The following is a 6,019-nucleotide window of genomic DNA, read 5'->3' on the forward strand; positions in this document are numbered from 1 at the left end:
CTACCAGCACTGCTGGCTTCTCCCCCCCTCACCTTGCCAGCACTCCCTCTCCTCATCCCTAACCCCCGCCAATATCCCTCACCCAACCCTTAACCCATTCCCACCCATCCTCCTCCGCCTCCTCCTCATCCGCTGCTGATGCTGCTGCTGCTGCTGACGGTGCTGTGATGGCATCGGAGTTGTTCGTCACCTCGCGTCTCTTGGGGAACCGAAGCGCACACGTTCGCATTCGCGTCGCGATCGTCCCAAAGTGCCTAACGAGGGGGGCCGTGAGCTCCGATTGGGTTTTGTAGACGCACTGTTTGCTTATTCTCCTCCACAGCTATTTGTCGATCAACTGTTGGAGAAAGACATCCCATTGCCGTGTCAGTGATGAGGGAGGTGGGTGGGGGGTGTTGAGCGGTGAATTAAAAAAGACGTATTTGGGTGTCGCTTCCCAAACATCTGTGAGCTGTGTAAGAGGGCAAGCAGCAGACAGCATGGTCTCCCCAAAGAGGACTCTCGCCCCATCCAATAAACAAATAAATACTTGGCTCTTTCGATCCGTATGAGAGGGCTTATAATGAAGGGACCATCTGTTGAAGGGACCAGAAATCTTGCCATGTTTGCACTAAGGTCGGCTTCGCTGCTTTTAAGGGTGCTGGGTTATCGTCTTATAGCCACCGTAGTGTATTGGGGGTATTTAACGGTATCGTAGATATAAAATATGTATTCCAGAGGTGAAAAACAGTACGGCAAGCATATACGCACGTTTAGAAGAACAACCAACAGTCTTAATTCGTGAAGAGGTGCTAATAAAAATAAACCGCGTGGAAGTTTTAACTGAAGGTATTTTTAAAATGGTAATTGAACAAGGGAATGGCGGGACCAACGTGACCTCTGCAGTTTTAATCCGTGTTTTTTTTTGTCTGCTTGACTTGTTGCTATGGCATTCCTCCACGAGTCAATGGGTCAGTTTGCCTTAGCCCCCTTGTACTTTACTTGAATTCTGCACTTGAGTTGTTTTAAACGCACAGTTCCAACGTTTCCGCCCGATGAATTAATTTACGCGGAATAAATACTGCTCGGGGGGCCGATGGTTGGTGGTGGTTATGATGATTAATGCTGTGATTTTTGTTTTGTTAATGTTAACAAAAGCGGAACAAACAGGGACGGTCTGTGAAACTGAATTATTCTGCCGTGGATACAAAAAAATAAACCACCCCCCACCGCAAAAAAGTCGAGAACTAAAAATGCACTCCAGACGGTCCCCGTTTTAAGCCTGGTGCTTTCTGTTTTTTAATGTTTATTGTCATTGAACAAATATTGGACACCTATGCACAGGAACGTGAGCACTCGTACGAATATGTGCCGTTAATATAATACCGAATGTTTCTGCAGAATGAGAAAAAACAACATGTATTATCTGTACATATACAAATAATAAAATATATATGAGCAACTTAACATCGAGATATGAGCGAGCGTCTTTCTTCACAATCGATTTGTGTCCGTGTCCAAGCAATCCATTACCGGGTTTAGAATTAACTTTGTTTTTCTCTTTCTCGAACAATTGCCGATTTGTGCGGATAAATGTCTTGTAAATCTGAGATGGGTTTGAGCTGAGTGTGGCCAGGACCGGTGTTGATTTAAGGAAGAGTGCAGGGGAGTGTACTAATAGGGTTTTTCCCATTTTTTCTGGCAACAAAACTGACACCTTTTGCAAGGAATCATGCTTACATTAACCACAATACTTGCAGTCAAATGCAAACAAAAAACAATACTCTGACTGCAAGTATTGTGGTTAATGTAAGCATGATTCCTTGCAAAAGGTGTCAGTTTTGTTGCCAGAAAAAAGGGGAAAACCCCTATTAGTATATTTTGGTACTGGCAAAGGAGGTCCATTGATGAGTGTAGGGGAGGTCGACATAGGTCACGGGTCGGAACCCCAAATTACAAGTACACCCATTTTTGTCAAATTCTTTGAAAAGTAAGTCAATATTTCAAGAGCCGCAATGCACTGTGTGGTGAATACGAGACGGTCCTTAATAAATAACGTCACAGAGTAGTCCTTGGAGAGCCGCGTGCGGCTCCGGAGCTGATTGATGCGGGTGCCGGAGCAGCAACTGCAGGGATCCGAACCGGGTGTTAATAAAACACCCGACCAGGTACGTAGTCGGAACAGGTAGGAACAGGTGCAATCCAGTTCGCCTTCTCACAACTTTTAAAATGTTTGGTAATTTGACACTTTCACACGACTTATTCTTTTCTCGTTGCGTCCTCGGCTGGACTAATCGTGTGCCGTCTCCTTCCTCGTATTATACCTAGCTTTCTAAAACATTGTCAAGACGCAGAAGAAAGCATAAAGCATTGTCTTTGAGCTGTACGCCTTTTGGCGTCCTCTGGTCTAACACTGTTTGAGACGAGGCTCAAAAGAAAGCTGTCTCTGGTGTGGACCAATCAGTTTCAAAGACAATGCATATATTATCAGAGTATGTTTTTTGTTTGCATTCTGACAGCAAGTATTGCGGTTAATGCAGACATGATTCCTCGTAAAAAGGTTTCAGTTTTGTTGCCAGAAAAAAGGGGAGAAAACTATTCTCATATTTTGGTGCTGGCAAAGGAGGTCCCATGATAGAAAGCGTGTTCTCTTACAACTAAGAAACGTCCTGGGATTCGCCGGGCGGCTTATTTAGGTCGAGCGTTGAGCCCGGCACCACAGAAAGCCTTGGGTTCCAATACGGGTTTCAGCCATCCGGGATGATATCAGCTCATGTGCATGAGCGAGATGGATTGTTACAGGGCCGCGATGGACGACTACGGCCGTCATCCAGCGGTGGATAGAACACGGCTCGCGATGCTGATGATGTAGTTTTATCGTGCGCTTCATTTGAAAGGGGTGGGGGGATGTCTCTGGCTAAATGCGGCTCCATCTTCTGCATTCTCCATCACCCTCAGTCGCTGAGCTGCAGGGATTGCGTGACTCAGGTCCTTGCAGAACCAACTCGGCATACCCATTAATTAACCGCGAGACGGGGCGGGGGGGGCATAAGGGGCCGTCCATAAATGACGTCACGCACCTAGGGGGGGGTCAGACATTTGTGACGATGTGTGACGAGGGGGCGGGGGGGTTTGAGAAATGTGACGTCACATCAAAATGCGCAACTTTAAATAAATATATACAACACGTTCTACTTAATAAAATTGACTTTTTAATGAATGTTTTCTCCTACAACATCAGGGTGCAGCGCCACATTAAATACGCACTACAATGACAATAGTTTAAAGAGATTTGAAGCATGTTTTATTTTTTTTTGGGGGGGGGGGAGGGGCAGAGCTTTGTGACGTCATATTTGAGGGGGGGTCTGACTTTTTGTGACGAAGGGGGGGGTCAAAAATCGTCCAAAATCGCGTGACGTCATGTATGGACGGCCCCTAACTGAGTCTTGCGCCAAGGTCAATGGGTCGCCGCGGTCAACGGCGTTGATGCCAACACACCCCGGCCATCGCTTCCTTCCTTCCGCCAGATCTCGGCAGTTGTTGCGCAGAGTCGGCACCCAATCATCAAGCAACGCCGCCGCCGGTTTCACAGCGTTACAGCTCTTCCCCTCGTATTCTTAGGTTTTTTCGGTAAAGTCACGTAGGTAAAAAAATTAAAATTAATAAAAGTAAAATAAAAATAAAATAAAAATCACGACGTTTCGGAGGCAACGCAAGCTTCCGTCTTCAGGTGGAACCGTCACAGCACGATTGCTGTATCAAGTAAGGGAAATTCCAAGAAAACCGTCCTTATATATACTGGTTGAGGGTGGGAGGAGCCAAGGTAGGCCCTGGATATTATTTTTGTTAGGTTTTTTCGGTAAAGTCACGTAGATAAAAAAATTAAATTAATAAAAGTAAAATAAAATAAAAATCACGACGTTTCGGAGGCAACACAAGCTTCCGTCTTCAGGTGGAACCGTCACAGCACAATAGCTGCTCGTCACACGGTCGACGCGACCTTCACGCACCTGCGCTTAAGAGTCCGATCGACACCAGGTGGTGGTGGTGGTCGATGAGACTGGGTGATCACTCGGACGCAGCTCCCGATAACCTCCTCTTCCGTCGTGCACACGCAACCAGAACCCACACACCCACAACTTCCTCCCCCCCCCCTCCTCCTCGTGATTACATCAACAACGAATTCCTTGCTGCCACGTTCCACGCGGAACCTCAACGTTGCTTGACCCTCCCCTCCCATCAATTCCCAGCATGCTCCGCATAGTTGTGTGGTACTGTCCAAGGCTGTAATATATTGCTATGAATAGATTTCTGTTTATATGATTGTTATGGTTGTACTTTATGAATCCCTCATCTCTGCCAATATATGCAATGAAACAAGAAAAGGTAAACAAAAACAGACCAATGTAATACAATACACTCTTAGACATTATTGTTAAAAATAAATAAAAAGTCTATCCCATGTGTTCGTGATTTTTTTCATTTTCGGCAGGAAATTCGTTTTCAAATTTAGATTTTTTTTTTTTCTGGGGAAGGGGGGACTCCCAGACCCCCTGGAAGATTTGCCCCCCCCCCCAATGTTGACTCCATGGCTACGGCCTTGGTACCGTCACCCACGTGGACATCTTCTCGCAGAGCCCCGCCGGTATCACCCAGAGGGGCGACCGCTCAGATCCCGGTTCGCGAGTCGGACACCCGCCCCCAGACCTGATCAGACGAAGAAGCGAGGGTAGCCGACTTGACGCACGGCGCTACGAACCTGGCGGCATGAGTTCCATTCCCTTTCCTGGCTCCAGCTCTGCTCGAAATGGAGGGGGGTGGGGCGAGCGAGGGGACGGTGGCAGTACAGCTGTCGTGTGTGTGTGGGCCACCGCGACAGTGATTCGCCACTAAGGAGAGTGAATTTGAGTGGGGAGAGGGCGGGGCTAAAGGGACAATTGGGGGTGCTAGGGCCCTCCCCAGCACACCCGTTAGCACCGGCCGTGTTCCTGGCCACGGCTAACTAAACCGACCCCCCTTTAAAAAAACAACCCCATAACTGACAAGGCAGTGGATTGACCAAGTCTAATACGGTATATAAAATGGACAACTTACCGATACGTCCTTGTGCAGGGGTCACGTGCACAGTGGCGGTCAGGTCGCCTGGCTGCTGGGGAGCGGTGGTGTAGCGGTTAACGCGTTGCGCTACGAACCTGGCCACCCGGGTTTGATTCACGGTTAAAACCAGTGACGATTATCTGAACCGGTTATGGGCCTCCCCTAGGTCGACTCAGCCTCAAATGAGTACCTGGTGCTGTGCGTAAAAGCATCGCCACTAGGGATACAAAGGCGGTCGGGCGTGGTGTTGGCCACCCCACCCCCTCGTGTGCCGTTCTGGCCTTCATAGCTGCTCGCTAACAGCACTTGCCCCTGACAGTCTATTAAGGCTATACGGGGGATCTTTGCCTGTTGTGCACGGTGGGGGTCAGGTCACCTTGCGTTACCTGTTCGGCAGCTGAGGCACGCGCAGCGCTTCTCTGCAGCGGGTTCGTGGCAACCCCGGCTGGTTTCTTTGCGTTTGTTCAAACGGAGCACGCGGTGACAACAACGGAAAATCACGCGCGCGTCGCCCAATGCTCTTTGTTCGCCCGATGAAAGAACCTCGACGAGTCCGAGGACTCGGTTCTCAAGAGGGCCTTGCCACCTTCGGGCCAATTCCATTACACGCCGGGTTTTGGCTTCTTGTGGCGAGAGAGCGGGAGACCCTTCCTTGGAGAAGCCTCACCCCCCCACACACACCTCCCCACCGCGCGATGTACGAGTGGGGGTGACGCGAGACACTGCCACCTCCCGGCGGTTGTTGAAAGCGTGGAAGGAAATGTGGCAGGTTGGTGCTGTGGTAGAGGTCGCAATCGGGTACCCGATACCCGTACCCTACCCGATACCCGGCTACCCGTACCCGGCCGGGTACGGGTAGCCGTTTGCGACCCTGGTGCAGCCGGGTACGGGTACGGGTAGGCCGTGAGTCACTGGTGAGTAACCGTTTGTCACTCATTTCGGG

Source organism: Lampetra fluviatilis, chromosome 25 (genome assembly GCF_964198595.1).
Source record: "Lampetra fluviatilis chromosome 25, kcLamFluv1.1, whole genome shotgun sequence".
NCBI classification, from domain to species: domain Eukaryota; kingdom Metazoa; phylum Chordata; class Hyperoartia; order Petromyzontiformes; family Petromyzontidae; genus Lampetra; species Lampetra fluviatilis.